We start from the raw sequence: 19,468 nt of genomic DNA on the forward strand, positions 1-19,468 counted from the left end.
ATGACTCAGCAAAAGAAATGTCACACTATTACGAACGACATGAATATTACACCATATTTTACAGGCAGACAGATGGGTTACCCTAGATGTGAATAATGCCAAAAATTTGAGTACTCAATTAGGGCTTTGTTGACTTAGCATTTTTCGAAGGAAGACATTCCACTCTCCCAAGCCAGAACGACATTGAATATCAACACCATCTTTTACAGGCATTCAGGCAGGTTACTCTAAATATAAAAGCCCAAAGAACTGCCTTAATATTTTTGGTTTGGCTGACTCAGCAGCTTTCCAAGAAAGGCATTCTACTCTTCCAGATCGAAACAAGTTTGGCACGGATCACAATATTTCACAAGCAATCAAGTCGGTCACTTCAGGGGTAAAAAAATGCCCAAAAACTGACTTTGAAATTTTGGTTTTGCTGATTCAGTAGTTTTTTTTTTCCAAAATACACTCCCCTCTTCCAGACCAGAACAACATTCAATTTCCACTAAATGTCTTACAGACAGTACAAAGGGTTGACCTATATGTGAGAAAAATGCCCAAAAACCCAGCACTTTTGGTTCTGCTGACTCAGCAGCTTTTCCTAGAACGACATTCTCCTCTCTCAGGTCTTATCACAATTTTCTACAAGCAATCAGGCAGGTCACTCTAGAGGTAAAAAACCCTGCCCAAAAAGGGAAATAACACCTGAAAATGGTACTGTGTCTCAACGCAGGTCTAATGGTGTACAGCCATTCTAGTTTATTTATTTTAGTTTATGTATTTCGCATTTTTATAAAATGTTGCTTTATTTATATTGGAATACTTATTTGATTATATTGTTAGCTCTTTAGTAGGTTCTCTTAGGCTCATTAGATTTGTGCGCCATATTAAAAATCTTCAACATTCGACCAGTCCAGCTTTCGGCTAATAGCTTAATTTCCTATTTTTCCCCTCCATCTTTTTTACTTTGACACCCTGGTCTATGTTATGTTGTTTGCTTCAAAACCTTTGTTGTTCATTTTTTTCTTTTTAATTCCGAAATAAATTAATATAAAAGAAATAAATAGCACATATTTTGTAGTTTTGTAAAACGTTGGAATGAGCATTGACATCACAACCCTCATTCTGACTTGTCGAGACAAAGGAAATCAATTTAAATTCGAAAAAAAGGCACAGATGTTAGGCAGTGGAAGGCGTGACGTTTAATGACACTCATGTTTTATTCATCTGGAACGGACACATTCATTTGAAATGAATGATCATAGAGTGTCCCTGCCATTTGCGAACCTCCACGACTCCTTACTTGGCTGTCTATTTTTTTGTCGTCATGACAACTGTTTATGACAGTTGCAAGCCCCTTCTTTGTGGTATCCTAGGAACAATTTAGAAAACAGTAGTAACAGAACTTACTTACATTATCACTGCTAATAATTCTGATACCCTAGAGTCCAAATTTGATTGACATGGCAATAATTATGATGAAATCTGATTGGATGACAATTTTCAATTCTACGGGGAGCAGGAATGACCAAAAAACAAAACATAACACTCTCTTGGCTATTCATCCATCCATTATCGGACCGCTTATCCACATGTGTGCATGTATATATATTGCGTACATTTGTAGGCATCTATTTTTTATACATCTATTTCTACATATGGCAAGATTGGTCCTCCATACATCTGCGACGACATCTGCAGCATCTTTTGTTGCCATGGTGGCCCCACAAGCCAGGAGTTGGGGGTGGAGGCAATTAGGCAATACCAATCAATCAGACTGGGAGATTTGGGAGATTGACTCGCTGAGGACGCTCACAATGGCCTGGCGTCACACTCTGTTGAATAAAACGATGATTTGATTAACAACTCTAACCCTCTATCAAGCACCCCTTCCCCCTCCACCCAGAGAGCTAGTGATGGGAATTCCTGCTCTTTTCAGAAAACCGACTCTTTCGGCTATCAAACAGCTCATCAGATTGTTTTGCTGCTTTAATCCCATGTACTACCAATCATTATGTAACATTATTCATGAAAGATAGAAAGAAAGAATAAAGATAAAAGCTCGGAATAAATGAAACAAAAAACAAAATACAAAATTCAAAAAAATTTATCAAATAAAAAACGAGATGATAGAAAGGAAATAACAAGTAAAACACTAGGGAAAAATAATCAAAAGAAGTAATAAATAAGGGAAATTGAGAAAAAAAATCAGAAAAGAAGAAGAAAAAATAAATTAAAATAAATTAAAAATTCAAGAAAAAAGAAGTAAAGGTTAAATAAAAAAGGTGAGAAACAAATGGAAGAAAAGAAGTACGAAGTTAGGGAAAATGAAACAAAAGAAGAAAATGAGAAGAAAAAAAGCAAAAAATGAACAAAGCAGGAATAAAAAACAAAAGTAGGAAAAAGAAATGAAAAAGTAAAAAAAAAGCAAAAAGCCAGTATACCAAACAAACAAAGAAGAAAGACAGAGGAAGAAAATAAGCATGAAACAAAGCTTGGAAAAAGGAAACATTAAAAGAGAAAACAAATGAGAAGAAAAAAAACACAAGAAAAAAGAAGGAAAGGCCAGCAAAAAATGATTAAAAGTATATTACGGATTATAATTTAAGTAATGCGCAAACTGAGTTTAATCATTTACAAAAAAAATATACTATTCTACTAAATTATAAAAGCATTTGGTTTCTTTTTATACAGTGATTTTTAAAAAAATATTTATTTATTTATATACTAAGCAGCTTTAAGCAACTCAGAATCTCCGAAAAACACACGACCAAATGTCAATCAAAATGTTGACCTTTCCGTGCAACAACAAATAAACTATGAAATAAAGGAATAACATTGACATTTCTTGCGTAACAAACACAGGAAAAATCAATTAAAATATTTACAGATCTGCAAAAAAGGATAAAATACAAAGCAGTTTTTAACCTTTCTGATACTCAGCAAATTAAAAGTGAACAAAAGCAAATCGATGGACAAAAATGCATGTTGCCCAATCCCAGGAAAAAGGAACCGGCTCTTAATTGGTACGGAGCCGAGTCCCCTCGATCACATCCAAGAGCTGGCTCATAAGGCCGTTTAGTTCCAGAATGACACATCACAACAGAAAGCCGAATGTGGGCCAAGAAGAGAGGTGGCATTGAACCAGGCCAGGCGGAAAAAATGGCCGCCACAGGGAAAGAAAAACGATCACTTACAAACTGACATTAATATTTATTATAATACCGAGTTGGACTTATGATGCACTTCACTGTCCAAAAAAATCCAAACATGCTAGCTAAGCTTTCCTTGGAGACGTAAACAGTAGTACGCAGCATGACGTCCGGTCATGCATGAGTGGGGATGCGTGCGCTCGAGTGCAGAAAGTGACACTAATGTAAAACAAACACTCTTTACTCTGTTTACTTAGCAGCTGGGGAGCAAGCATGGGCGCACGAGATTGTCGAGCGGCTGTCCCAAAAATACACAATGATTATGCGGCAAAATACATGACTAATACACAACAAATATGCGACAAAATGAAACAACAAATAGACGAATAAAAACATGAAAAAAATCCATGATAAATACATGACAAAATACATTACAAAATAAATCACGAAATAGACAACAAATATGCAACAAAATACATGACAAATACACAACAAAATACCTGACAAAATAGACGACAAATAGACGAAAAAATACATGACAAAGTACCCCCAAAACATGATAAATACCCGACAAAATACATTACAAAATAAATGACGTAATACGCAACAAATGCGTGGGCAAAGTACGGGCGGCACGGCGGCGCAGTGGTTAGCGTGTGTGCGGCACAGTTCTAAGGTCTTGGGAACCTCCTGTGTGGGTTCAAATCCAGCTACCGGACTTCCTGTGCGGAGTTTGTATGTTCTCCTCGTGCTTGCGTGGGTTTCCTCCGGGCACTCCGGTTTCCTTCCACATTCCAAAGACATGCATTTCAGGTGGGTTAGCCCGTCCAAATTGTCCCTAGGTGTGAATGAGCGAGCGAGTTGTCTGTCCCTGTGTGCCCTGCGATTGGCTGGCAACCAGTTCAGGGTGTCCCCTGCCCACTGCCCGATGATTGCTCGAATGGGCTCCAGCACCCGCGACCCTACTGAGGATAAGCGGTGCAGCTAATGAGATTACATGAGACAACAAATATGCAAAAAAATACAAAACAAATTAACCACTAAATACCTGACAAAATACATGCCGAATAGACGAAAAAATACATGACAAAGTACCCCCAAAAAAACATGATAAATGCCCGACAAAATACATTAATAGATGAATGACGAAATACACAATAAACACGCTAAAAAATACATGACAGATAAACCACAAAATACCTGACAAAATACACGACAAATAGACGAAAAAATACATGACAAAGTACCCCCAAAAAAACATCATAGATGCCCGACAAAATACATTAATAAATGAGTGACGAAATACACAATAAATACGCTAAAAAATACATAATAATAATAATAATAATAATAATTTCCTTGTATTGTCATTCTGTGTAAGAATGTACACAGAACGAAATGTCGATTGCACCTGACCCGTTGTAGCGAGCCGATGCAGCCGCAGCCAACAGAGGGCGCCGCCGACCACTTTTTAAGTCTTAGGAATGACTCGGCCGGGGCGCGAACCACCGACCTCCCAGTCTCAAAGCGGGCGCCTTACCATCTAGGCTACTGAGCTGGTATGACAGATAAACCAGAAAACAACTGACAAAATATGCGACAAATACACGCAAAAATACATGACAAAGTACCCCCCAAAAAAGATGATAAATACCCGACAAATATTGATGTGTTTGAATTGTTTGTATATGCTAATACAGCGTCTTCAATTCGATACTTCGACAATACACGAAGTAAAAGGATAACGTAAGCCTAAGTTATATTTCATTGTATATCTGTTTTTGAAGAGACTATTTCATCTACTTGGTTCTGAAAATGTATACATTTGTAGGAAAAAAAAAAACTTTATTTAAAAGTAATTGAAGCAAAGTGATATCATATCTCCAATTTTAAATGGACAGTGTGTACTAAGTGGCACCTCTTATCGGTAGAGAAAACTTCAAAAAAATATATTGTTATAGATGATAAGCAAAAATCAACTATTATATAAAGAGCCATGTCAGGACGAAAAATTGATTGATTGATTAGATATTTCTGTATCTACGGATATTGCTCGATCAGATAGAAGATATCCCATTTTTCTTAAATGTATATCATACTATATATTACACATTATAATCACAAACAACGGTGAATATGTTTTTCATGTTGGGCATTATATGTGTTAACTGGTGAATTTGAACAGTTGAGTGAATGCAGTTTTTCTCCTGATCCAACTCACTAAGACATACAAACTCAACACAGCATTTGGTTTACATGTATTTAAAAAAAATCATAATTTTTGATAGAAATGACCTAGAGACTCGCTTCTTTTTGTGATAGACTCAGAAATGTATGGCAGACCAGATTAAATCATCCAAAGCATATATGTTTGATACATTAATTTAAAAAAAAAAAAAACAACCTTTCCATCTCCAGTAGTGGGGTTGGGAATGTGTTATTCAATGAATGCAATTCTGGCACCTTAGGTGACCCGGATCAGCCTCACACTTAATCACATGCTGAGGCCCTGTTGCCATGGCACCAGTACACCACCACCCTTGATTATTTCTTCAACCTTTCGTAGATATTTCTCCTTATAAAGCGTTTTTAAACCTTTTTCACAGCCAAATTCAAGCACTTTTTAAGGACTTTCAAAGCCAATTTTCAAATTTCTCCAGTACCAATGGAGGAAAAAGTTGGTGTGAGTCATACGTTTTGCAGAGCTACACATATATCTGTGATTCAAATTTGCGATTTTTAATCTTGTGTGTGCATTTAACTTGAGTATATCGCAAAAATGTTTGTTTTTCGGACAAGTGAATGCAGTTTTTCTCCTGATCCAGTGAATGCAGTTTTTCTACCGATGAGTAGTTGTTGGGTAAAGGTTGCATTAAGTTTTTCCTATTACAATTTACGGCTGGGAAACACTACCTTAGTTTTTTGCCTGGCCCATAATTTACAGTATAGCTATAATTGATACTGTTTAGGTGTAGCATGCACCTGTCCCCTTGGATGCAAAACGTAGGGGGCGATGCCATACAAACCAATGCCGGCTGCAGTTAATATTGAAGAAAGAAGAAATGCAATGGCAAAGCAAAGCCGCCAGAAAAAAGTATCACCGACATTGTTAAGCAGACTTGTTGAGAAACATGGTAACTATTTCAAGCATGTACAATCACTTCCCCCCAAATTCAAGCACTTTTCAATCCTTAAAAAACATGACATTGAAAGTCAAGGATTTTTAAGAGTTTTCAGGCACCCGTACAAACCCTGCTTATAGTGCTATTATGCCTGAAAGCCAAACTATAAAAACACATTGTTTATTCTTCCTCACAAAACTGTCAATGATACGTCAGCCTAAGTTGTACATATACGTAAAACAGCTTAACAAACCTACATTATGTATGCGCAAATCTTTTTCACCTTAAGTCCTTTCAAAATCACATCACCAAAATGCTTCGGACCCTCAAATGCACCGAAAGACAGAAGAAGATACTTTCTATCGACAACAAAGCGGGACTTCTCGACCCGCTAAACTTGCTCTGGAGTTGAGTGCGGCTTTTTGGCACTTTCTAATGCCTCTTGGTACTTTTTCAAAACTTTTTGATACTGAACTCATGGTTTCTGTAGCAGGACAAACAGGACATTATTTTAACGTTTTCTAATTAATATAGATAGATACAGTATGTGTTTCCTGCCTTATAAGGCTTATATAATGCTTTTAAGTTTTTGTTAATTTTGTCAGTTTAAGAGATTTTTGTAAATATAATGTGTTTTTTTGTCCAATATGGCCAACATTTTGGGTTGCAGGAAGGTAAATGCAGTTTTATTTATCGTCCACATCGTAGCAACAAACTATCATGTGAAGTAAAAACGTAACATCCTGAAATCATTTCCGACCCTCAGTGCAACACATACTACAAGATTATTTTCTAAGTTATAATTCAACAGTGCAGAAGATATTCGTCAAAGAACGTCGCGTGGGCCTTCAAGGTACCACTTCCTGTGGTGTGTTTCGGGTAAGTACAGCCTGGCGGTGCCCCAGGCGTTCTTCTTTTTTTTGTTTTGTTTGGAGTTTGCTCCCAAACATTAAACATATAGCACTGGTTTCCATGGAAATCAATAGCAGTAGAATCCCTTTGATCTAACTCAGATACAGCACCTTCAACTGGTTGCCGTAGTTTTTCAGAGCAAAGCGTCATCTTGCTCTTCAGAGATGAGCCAGATCTTGGCATGTGAAAATACTATCCTTAGAGCCTTGAAACAAGATGTTATATATATTACATATTGCAGCAATCAACAGTTGTATTTACAATTACTTGAGCCTGTAAATCTGGGTTCAAAGTATTATAGAGTAATAAATAGAAAAAATATATAGGGCTTTTGGCTCTGCGGGTTTTAACTACCCAGGGACCTTTTTAGAATGCATAGGGACTACTGACCACAACAAAATACATAATAAAATAAATACAAACAAAAACAACAAAATGCATATATTTATGATTACTGTATTCTCTTGTTTTTCTCAGGGGTTGCTTTCCAAAAAAGTCCCGCGATAGTCAAAACCAGTGAAGCAGAAACTTTTTTCTATTATTCAATTATTTATTCATTACTCAAGAACATTCCTAATTTATAGGCTCAAGTATTTGTTTAACAAACAAATGTAGTGTGCTTTTGAATGTTTGCTTTTTTCATAAATACATTCTGCACTGTCATGTTAGGTTGTAAAATAATCTTTTTTTTATTGCACACCTGTGTGGATTACGGACCTGATCCAACTTACTTCACATGAAATTTTGCCGCCAAAATGTTATAGGAAACCGGTAATCTGGCATAAAAACGCTATATTTTTCCATTATCAAACATTTTTAAAAAAGGGAGCAACTAGGAAGCACCAAAGACCTGTATGTAGCAAGTTTAGCGGGTGGAGAGGTCAAAGTTTTTTGGCAATCTAAAGCATCTTCCGCTGTTTGTATAAAGACCCTGAAATGGTTCCTATTAAGAGACACGCTTACAACGCAGAGTTTAAACTCAAGGCGATCAGTCACGCAGTAGTACACGGAAATAGAGCAGCAGCGAGAGAGTTCAACATTAATGAATCCATGGCCAAGTAGGGAAGACTAAGCAAAGTTTCCGTGGCAATAAAGCGAGATGGCCAGTTAGAGGACACACTTGAACAGTGGCTTGTTGAACAAAGAGCATTAAGTAGAAGTGTCAGTCCAATAACTATTCGAATGAAGGCAACAGCGCTGGCACGGGAACTTAACATTAAAGAATTCAGAAGTGGTCCTACTTGGTGTGTGTTTATGTTTTACATTTTACAGTTATTATGTTATTGCTTCATTGTTATTGTTTTGCACTTGTTGTTTTTGCACATTACGAGTGTCACTATATAGCGATTGCACTAGCGTTTATTTTACCATAACAGTATCAGATGGTTTTTTGTGTGTTGACTAAATGGAGGAAAAGTAAAATGTTATGCCTTGCTGTTGCTCAAAGATGTTAAAGATGTGTCACGAAAATGCTTTACCTCAGAGAAAATAATAAAACAGCTGTTTATTCATTTTGGGAGTGAATGAAGATTGTGGAAAGCTTGTTTGTTATCTATTAACAAAGTTTGACTGACCTATCTGACTGTTTTGTTGACATTCCCTTTAGCGCGGCACCATCTAATGGTTGCGTAACGTAACTACATCCTCTACTGTAGCCAAGTCAAGTTAAGTCACATTTGTTTATGACGCCCTTAATCACAAAAATGTCTCGAAGGACTGCACAGGATTACAATTACAAAATTGCACAATTACCTGATCTTAAACCAGCATGCACTTATAGCGCCTTATGTATGGAAAAAGTTTAATAATATATCATTCGTTGAAGGTGCGCCTTATAACACGGTGCACCTTATAGTGCGGAAAATACGGTAAATTAAATTAAATTAAATGATCTGCATTTATATAGCGCTTTTTAAGTCAATGACTTCAGAATGCAGAACACAATGCACCATGAAAATCCAAACGGCAATAGGTAAACCATGATACAGCAAGGGATTACTGTGAGTTCCATTTATGTCATATATTTATCTCATCAGCTGTACCGCTTATCCTCATTAGGGTCGCGGAGGGGCTGGAGCCCATCCCAGCCATCTTCGGGCAGTGGGCAGGGGACACCCTGAACTGGTTGCCAGCCAATTGCAGGGCACACAGGGACAGACAACTCATTCACACCTAGGGACAATTTGGACCGGCCAATTCACCTGAAATGCATGTTTTTGGAATGTGGGAGGAAACCGGAGTGCCCGGAGGAAACCCACGAAAGCACGGGGAGAACATACAAACTCCGCACAGAGAGTCTGGAGCTGGATTTGAACCCACGACAGGTTCCCATGACATGAACGCTAACCACTGCGCCGCCGTGCTGCGTCATATATTTATATAATATCCAATTCAATTACGTGTTGATTTATTTGTATGGCACATATTTGTAAATATTTTTCGTGTAATCATTTAATTCTACATATGGCAGCACCGGACCTCCAGAGCGTTTCAAAGTCGGTCACTTAGAAGAGCCGTTTCGTACGCTAACGACCCATCTCTACAGTCCACTCGTGTGCATAAAAGGTGCGCTCTTCATTACTCCCCACAACACAAATCCTATCAAAGAAAGGGCAGTGTGGAGTGATCCAATTGAGCGCTCTGATCAATAAAAACACGCGTGGGACATGCATGCACGCGTGTGCAATGCTTGGTGGCCGCCCCAAATCGAGAATGCGTCCAGATGTGCATACAGCGGTGTAGAAAGAAGCACCCTGCCCTTTTTCTTTCTGGGTGCACCTCTCACATCACAAACCAGGTCATTGCAATTGGTCAAAATAACGAAAACACGGTGCAAAATCTCGATATCCTGATTTCACTCCGCGGTATCATGTAGTAGGTAAAATAGAAAACAGATAAAAAGGCAGCCGCTCTATCGTTCAACTTGAATGGATCGCGAATGCTTCGCGCGGACGACCGAATGGCGAATCGGTTAAGAGAGGACGGTTGAGAAGATGTACTTACCTTTTTTCCTCATCGTTCCTCCTGCGAAGGGGCGAAATAAATCTATTCCTCACTCGAGCCCGGCCATTGTGCAGCTTGGCACCGTGGTGGAAGCCTCCACACATACGCGCGCGCACACACACGCGAGAATTGAGATTCAATTAGAGAAACGTTGGGTGTTGCCCCCAGAGGGCGCCTTTTCAGCGTGGTGGCACACTCATCTAACACGCGAAAGGTCCCTGGTTCCTGACCGGGGGATTCATTCGTTAGCCTCGAGAAGGATGGGCGCCACCAGGCTGTACTTACTCTAGACCAGGGGTCGGGAACCTATGGCTCACGAGCCACATATGGCTCTTTCTATGAGTATCTGTGGCTCAGAGACAAATTTGATTGCATGCAAATTTTCTCCATCTTGTTCAAAACCTGCGTTGTCTATCCTATCCAGGCACACACAAAGCCAAACCAAAGCCAAATAACATGGTATTACTTCTCTTCCTGGTGTGTCTAGAGTCTACTTCCGAGTTACGGGCATGCCAGAAAATAGTTGAGAAGCACTGATCTAGATATGATTGTCTGCCATCTTGGTGCTGAGTGGTACACCCAAAACTTTGTGAACGGATAAAAAAAACTACAAGAAAAATGATGTGGTTTGGCCACTTTGAGTGTTCATAGTTTGTATTGCTTTGTCACTCTTATTTTGAGGCAGATTATCCAATACAATGGCATCTAATGGTCAAATATTACACAGTATACCTTTAACATAAATCTTACAAAAAAAAATTCGTACTGATTTGCGCTCTTCGGAGCAGACACTTAATAGGGTGAGTATATACGGTGAAGGAAATAAGTATTTGAACACCCAGCTATTTTGCTATTTCTCCCACTTAGAAATCATGGAGGGGGTTGAAATTTTCATCGTAGGTGCATGTCCACTGTAAGAGATAAACTAAAAAGAAAAATCCAGAAATCACGATGCATGTTTTTGAAACAATTTACTTGTGTGATACAGCTGCAAATAAGTATTTGAACACCTGTGTATCATCTAGAATTCTGACCCTGAAAGATCTGTTAGTCCGCCCATTAGAAGTCTACCTGCACTCCATGTATCATTCTGAATCCGATGCACCCGTTTGAGGTCCTTAGCTGCATAAAGACACCTGTTCAGCCCATACAATCAGTAAGACATGAACTTGTAACATGGCAAAGACCAAAGAGCTGTCCAAAGACAAAATTGTACACCTGCACAAGGCTGGAAAGGGCTACGGAACTATTGCAAAGCAGCTTGGTGAAAAAAGGTCCACTGCTGGAGCAATCATTAGAAAATGGAAGAAGCGACATGACGGTCAATCTCAATCGGAGTGAAGCCCCATGCAAGATATACCCTCGGGGGGTCTCAGTGATTTTAAAAAAGGTGAGGAATCAGCTGGCAACTACACGACAGGAGTTGGTCAATGACCTGAAAAGAGCTGGGACCATAGTTTGCAAGGTTACTGTAGGTAATACACTAAGACATCATGATTTAAAATCAAGCATGGCATGAAAGCTTCACCTGCTTAGACCAGCACACGTCAAGGCCCGTGTTAAGTTTGGATATGCTAATTTGGAGGAACAGACGAGTCATAGGAGAAAGTTTAGGGGTTAGATAAGATTAAAATATAAATTTTTGGTCATAAATCAACTAAGCGTGTTTGGAGGAAGAAGAGTACAATCGGAAGAACACCATCGCTACTCTGAAGCATGAGGGTGATTTGGGGGTGTTTTTCTGCACATGGGGCAGGACGAGCGCATTAAGGATGGATGACTGTGGCCGTGTATTGTGAGAATCAACCTCCTTCCCTCAGTCAGAACATTGAAGATGAGTCGTGGCTGGGTCTTCCAACACGACAACGACCGGAAGCACACAGCCAGGAAAACCAAGAAGTGGCTTCGTAAGAAGCATATCAAGGTAATAGCATGGCCCAGCTGTTTCCAGACCTGAACCCAATCGAAAATCTTTGGAGAGAGCTTAAACTCCGTGTTTCCCAGCGACAGCCCAGAAACCTGATTCATCTATAGAAGATCTGTGTGGAGGAGTGGGCCAATATCCCCCCTGCAGTGTGTGCAAACCTAGTGAAATACTATGGGAAACGTTTGACCTGTGTAAATGCAAACAAGGGCTACTGTACCAAATATTAACAATCATTTTCTCAGGTGTTCAAATACTTATTTGCAGTTATATCACACAAATAAATTATAAAAAATATCATGCATTGTGATTTCTGGATTTTTCTTTTTAGTTTATCTTTCTCACAGTTGACATGCACCTTTGATGAACATTTCCGACCCCTCCGTGATTTCTAAATGGGAGAGATAGAAAAATAGCAGGGTGTTTAAATACTTGTTTTATTTACTGTAGTTAGATTGGATGGAAGCTACCTCATCAAATAGGTTAGGTACAACAACTCATTTTTTTAGTCTAACCATGCAGCCAAATACATGAAGATTCAACATCTATAGGAGGTCTACTTCAAATTACGCTGCAAGCAACTGGGGGAGAAGCCCGGTGTAGACAAAGCGTGCAATGTCCTGCTGCTGAACATGAAGAATAGCCGGCAGCCCCCCCAGGCTGCATCACACAGCAGCCAAAAACATAATAAAAACATGCAAGGAGGAGCCAATTCCGGAGTAGACTACTAGTGAAGGTCAACGGGGGGAGATCACATCCAAGCCTGACCCTCGGAGAAAAAGGAAAAACTGGTTGGGGATTTCAAAGTTTTGTGTGAAGATTTTCTGCCGGTTTTGTGTGGTTTTCAAGTCATTTGAGTAGATGTACATTAGTGTCTCTAAATCAGTGGTCTCAAACTCAATTGTGTTGGGAGCCGCTGAAGCTACGATCCAAATGGGCCAAATGAGGTTTTCCACAATAACATTCTGCTGTCCTTAAAGGGACAGTGTTTTATATTTCTCCACTAGATGGCGCTGTGATGTGTACTGCTACCAAAATGAGTCCAAGGATGACTACAAACAACAGACACTGGTAATTAGCAAAAAGCACCCTTTTTTCTTACAATTTTTACCCAGACTTTATCAAAGAAAGTCACAAAGTAGGGAAAACATTTTTTAATAAATAAAAAATAGGGAAGAAGATACAAAAACATGAGGCACAAAAAAGAAAATAAAACAGGAATAAAAAGAAAAGTAGGGGGTGGGGGAAGCAAAAAAGGAAAATGGAAAAAAGAAAGGAATGAAACAGAATGAATGAAATTTAGAGAAAAAAAGACAATCACAATTTTTCTTTAATTTTTTTTTATGTTTCCCCATTTATTTTTTCATTTTCTTTTCCCTTTTCTTGAGTTTGACTTTTTTTTTCATTTTTCTCTATTCTTTTTTCTTTTTTGTCCTTTCCTTTTCTTTTTTCATTTCTCTTTTATTTTCTAATTTATCTTCTTTTCAAAAGTAATACGCTGTGTTTTGGTCACTTTGACTCGCCGTTATTTGTCTTCTTCCCTTGTGATTTTAGCACTTGTTTTCAGTAGCACGGCAAGTTAAAGCGGCATCTAGTGGCAAAATAATACACACTGTCCCTTTAACTTTCATATTAAGGCAAAAAAGCCCTTTTCAGCCTGCAGGTCACACTTGTATGAAAGTTTGTATAAATCAAAAAGTTGAACTTTTTTAACTTTTTTAATCTGCACTAAATATAGAAAATTTAGATTTCCAACCCGGGAAAGCAAGATTTCAAACTATCATCCTTGGGGCCGCAATTGTACCTTCATGTTGCTCCATAGCTTCGGACATGAAATGAAATGAAATGATCTGCATTTTATATAGCGCTTTTCAAGTCAATGACTTCCCAAAGCGCTTTACAATGTGCTCCACATTTCCCAATAGCGGCCTTGCAGGCTTGTAAGGCGCTAACCTGCTTATTGGGGGTATTTGGGGTTCAGTGTCTTACCCAAGGACACTTCGACATGTAACATGGACGAGCCGGGATTCGAACTGGGATCCCTTGATCCCAAGACGAGCACCCTACTTCCTGAGCTATTGCCGCCCCTGGACATGAAAAGATATAGAAAATGAAATTAATAGTTTCAATTTGATTTCTGTGCAAATAGAAAACGAGTCAGTGCATGGGTAAATTGCAGCAGTATCCTATTCTCTCTCTCTTTTGATACCAAACTAACGCACGATGGGCCCAATCCACAAAACACAAATGATATCCCTCAGTATCATTCCAAATATATCCAGACAAAATTCAGATATTATTCAATAAAAACAGCTAAAGTACTGTACTTGGTAAGTAAAAAAGCGCCTATAACAAGATGTTCTTAACCGTTTGATGTGATTACTGTGTGAAAATAGTAATAGTAGAGTAACGTTAAATTGTGATGCTGCCCCTTTAAAAGAGGCGGAGCTTAAACACCAGTTGATTCTAAATCAGAAAACAAGGGAAAGCAAGGAAAACAAGCACGGGATGTAGTTGAAATGTAATATTTATTCTACACTTTTTTACAGTATCAGAGAATGTTAAGTGTTGGTGTCATGTTTCTCATACTACAGAAACCATATTTAGAAAAATATATATTTGCGTCTTTTTTAATTTGTAAACATTTTTGGAACCACTCCAAGCCCTTAGGAGCCGCATATGGCTACTGAGCCACGAGTTGCCGACCCCCACCAAACCCATACCTGTCATATTTATATGCCTGATCTGTATTTTATATTTTTAAATCATTTCAGGTTGTGTACACCGTATAACAATTTTTTGATGTGAATTTGAAAACAAGTCGTTTTTTTTTTGTTCCACCAATCTCGTCTTGACCATTTCAGCTCTATTCCGGATCGTCTTGGTCACTGGTAGCAGAAAGACAACGTCCTTATAGATTGAATGAAAATGAATTAAAACTTTATTCGAACAATAAAATACAAAACAGAACAAAAACAATAACTCAACATCAAAAGAAGCAAATGCTTATATTCCCTATCCCTTCATCTTCCCTCTTAAATTCACCAATGATATAACAACAATAGAAATAATATTAATAATAACAGTCATGATATAACAATAGCAACAATAACACAAAGTTAACCATAGTTCTAGACGCACTATTCCCAATCTCTCGTGTCACCCATTTTCTTCATCTCTGTATTCCGCCAGTAATGTTTTGTTGTATTTAAATTTGAACAAGTGAATAGTTGGACATTGTTTGATCTTGTCTAGTAAATTGTTCCAAAGTTTGACTCCACACACAGACACACACATACTTTTCCTGGTGGTTCTCACCTTTGGGATTATGAATTTACTACAGTCCTTTAAATTATAATTTCCCTCTTTCCGAATGAATAATTTATGGATGTTTTCTGGCACTACGTTTTTGTTGACCAGTGAAAAATTAAACTAAATCATCCAATTTTAATAATTTGGACTGCAGGAATAAAATATGAGTATGATCTCGATATCCTACCCTGTGAATGGTTCTAATTGCACGTTTTTGGAGGATAAAAAGGGGCTGTAGTGAACTTTTGTAATTATTGCCCCAGACTTCTGCACAATATGTTAAGTATGGCAGAACTAGAGAACAAAATAATAAATACAATGCATTATAGTTTAAAATGAATTTGGCTTTATTAATTAGTGAAATGATTTAGATACTTTAGTTTGTATGTGTCCGATGTGTGTTTTCCAGCATAATTTATTGTATAGATTGCTAATATTGTCGTGGTATTTTGCATAGTCTTGCCGTGTTGTAGTAAGATTTATTATTGGTTAATTAACATGGGGAGCAATCGGCTGGTGTTGACACGTATGCAAACCTAGAATCTCACTGATTTGTTTTGAAAATGCGTTTATTAAGGCAAGTAGATGCAAATTGCGGAAGTACATTATTTCTTTTGCATCTAAGGTAGGCGTGAGTAAACGTTTTGAATTGAGGGCTGCATTCGGTAAAAATTTGGCCGGGAGGAATTTTTTATATATATTTTTTAATCTACAGATATAGCCTAGAACAGTGTTTTTCAACGAGTGTGCCAGGGCACACTAGTGTGCCGTGAGACATTCTCTTGTGTGCCGCTGGAATTTGCCCAATTTTATCTTTCCAAAAAATCATGCCATTCTTCAGTATTTTTGCTATCTTCAGACGAGGAACTGTAATAGTCATCCATATCAGGAGGTGGCAGTAGATTTTTGTATACTTTTTATGTACTAATTATCTGCTCATGAGGTAGCACACTACATTTAATAACTTAATTTGTTCACCAAAGTGGTTTAAGATAAAAACATAAAAAAGCACATCATTCTTTTTTATTTTAAGTATTATTTTCTTCTTTTTATATACCAATTATCTACTTATGAGGTAGTACAGTGAAATGTTTGACATAACTTAATTTTCAAACATTTTCGGAGGAAGGTGTGCCTCGAACTTTTTCATAAATAAAAGTCTACCTTGGTTCAAAAAGGGTTGAAAAACACTGGCCTAGAACAAATACCCTGGCAATATATGAACGGAAAAGGATATATATGCGTATTTCGATTATTTTGGAATTTAAAAAAATGCTTTTTGCACATTACATCCAGGCATGAAAAGAAATGTCAAATAACTGACATAAGTGTTTTTAGAATAGCTGTAATTACATGTATTAAAGATTAACAAACATACAGAAATGTATTTTGTTTTTCTATTTTGTTCTAAGAAAACATTTGATCAAATGGATTTTGATTTTAGAAAATTAGTTAATGATGTCCCTTTTTAATGCACTAAATTTGACAATATGCTTTGAAAAACTAAAAATGTAATACAGCTAGCTCTGACGTTAAGTTTCATTAGATCTGATAAATATCTTGATCTATATACAAAATAAATGATTTGAAATAGCAAGAAAAGAAAAATGTAGCCTGCTATTTAAATGTTGGGATCACTGGGTAGAAGAATCACAGCAAATCAACACATTTTCATTTTCAAATTTTTAACAGTTTTATGGGGGCTGGTCTATGTTAATCACACGGGTCGTAGGGGCATCATTTCCTGTAGTGTGTCCTGGAAAAGTACAGCCTGGTGGCGTCCACCCCTCTCCAGGCCAAATCTCAATGTCTCGAACTGTTTCATTCATAAAAAAATCTTCTCTAGTCATATTCTTCATTATTCAGTTTTTCATGTACAAGTGAGTTCATACTGTAGTTTTTATGCACCAATAAAAGGGGACAAATGTGTTCGTTTGGGAATATACTTTTCCTAATTAATTCGTAATTATTTCTAACATTTTCATTCGGCGAGCCGGATGAAAAGCCTAATCACAGGCCGTAGTTTGCCCACCCTAATTTATGATGTAATGCACACACGCTTTTTTTGTAGATGATGTAAATACATGAATCATGCATCAGGTGTATAGAATCCTACTACTTTCTATTTCTATTCTTATCCTCAGTAGGGTCGCGGGGGTGCTGGAGCTCATCCCAGCCATCTCAAGGGAGTGGGCAGGGGACACCCTGAACCGGTTGCCAGCTAGTCGCAGGGCACACAGGGACAGACAATTCGCTCGCTAATTCACACCTAGGGACAATTTTGACCAGCCAATTAACCTGACATGCATGTTTTTGTAAAGTGGGAGGAAACTTGAGTGCCCGGAGGAAACCCACGCAAGCACAGGGAGAACAGGCAAACTCCGCACAGGAAGGTTGGTAGCTGGATTTGAACCCATGACCTCAGAACTGTGCCGCACTAACAACCGTGCCGCCGTGCTGCCCTATTTTTAACGCATTGTGTTAAATTTTGTCTATTATTTACAGAAATCTGTACACAATAATGGTTGTCCTGAAGTGCTAAATAAGGTTCAACTAAATTGAATTGCTTCTATTGGTGCACAAATTGAACTCATGAACACAATTTGGATAAAAACTTTGGAATATTCCTAAAATAAAATACATTGATAAAGCAACATTGAATATACAACTAGTGCCTGCTACGGATAAATATAGCCGAAATAGAATAACATGGCATTTATTGATACAATTGCAAAACACAACATTCCCTGAAACTACACTTTTATTATATTTCAAACATAATTGTTTGTATACTATTTATAACGTTAAATGCAATTTATATTTCTAAATATACTACAAAAATGTACAAAAGTAAAAACAGTGGCGCATGTTATAGTAAAAGAAAATGAATTTGTAAATTGAATGCAATATCGACTTAAACAATTATTAACACACACAAAACAGCCACAAGAGGGCAGTAAATACTAGTAAAGTACTGTATTACCCGCAGTATTGAGTACTGCCACTGTGCCTTAACATAAGGGGCTATTATTAGCACTGATACTAATCAGTGTAACCAGTGTTTTTGAAATCTTCATAATCAGGTACTGACATTCCTCCATCCATCATTGAAAAGTAAACGTTTCCATTTCTCATTGGTTAACCAGTATCTAACTGTACAAATACAATCAATTACACCTAAAAAAATCTATAATTTCCTTAGAATGCGCTTTAACTTGCGAGTGGACGATTATTATTCAAAAAATGAAAACATAGTATTTCACCCACACCCTCAACTTTCTGTTGATTCGGATGCACTTACAACTGACGCAGGTTAAGCTCTACCTTGAAAATATTTTTGCCAATTTATCCCACCAAATTTCTTTTATCTTATTTTCCTCTTATAATACTTTATTACATGTTTATTATAGAGTGCAACGTCTAATTTCATTGTAAACAATGATCCCTACATTGTTGTCAAGGACAATGAAACATTTCCGTTTTTAATACAGCACTTAAAAAAAGTTCAATATACGACAGCAAAAACAACTTGACGGTGGTGCAACCCTTTTCCATGTCAAACCATGTCTTAATGTAATGAATATCACAGACCTTTGAAAAATACCATATAACAACATAAAAACCACCAAGAAAAATGCAAAAAACATTAAAAGTATTACAATAAACATGAAACCTTCACCATACCATATTGTTTAACCTCAAAAGGTGGGTTACATCGTTTAAGGTTTAAAAAAAAATTGGATTGTTTTTCCTATTAAATACATGTCAACAATGCCTCACTTATCACGGTTGCCATTGCGCCCAATTTCCCCCCCCCCTGTCGTTTGTCACCTTGATCAGAGCGGTCTCAGTGAATTCTTTTCAGCATTTACATGCTTCCATTGGGTAATATTTTTCAGAAGTTTAATATCAGTTTCCATTGCTACGCAGATGACAGTCAACTATATCTTCCGATGGAGGAATCTTCCACACTAAATTGTGCAAATTTGGAGGCCTGCCTCACCAAGATGAAAGAGTGGATGTCACTCAACTTCTTGGGCCTTAACTCTGAAAAGACAGAA

General features: G+C 37.6%; 1 protein-coding gene across 1 annotated transcript in view; it reads right to left on the reverse strand.

Moving 5' to 3' along the window:
• The window catches only part of LOC148353141 (vang-like protein 1), a 59,112-nt gene extending 48,806 nt beyond the window's left edge, over positions 1 to 10,306 (reverse strand). Inside the window, exon 1 of the mRNA XM_088353036.1 lies at positions 10,172 to 10,306. The gene's annotated coding sequence lies outside the window, so the exon portion shown is untranslated. The remainder of the gene's footprint in view (positions 1 to 10,171) is intronic.
• Positions 10,307 to 19,468: the final 9,162 nt, after the last annotated feature.

The sequence above is a fragment of the Urocampus carinirostris genome, chromosome 14 (assembly GCF_059441175.1).
Source record: "Urocampus carinirostris isolate Australia breed hairy pipefish chromosome 14, RoL_Ucar_1.0, whole genome shotgun sequence".
Classification (NCBI taxonomy): domain Eukaryota; kingdom Metazoa; phylum Chordata; class Actinopteri; order Syngnathiformes; family Syngnathidae; genus Urocampus; species Urocampus carinirostris.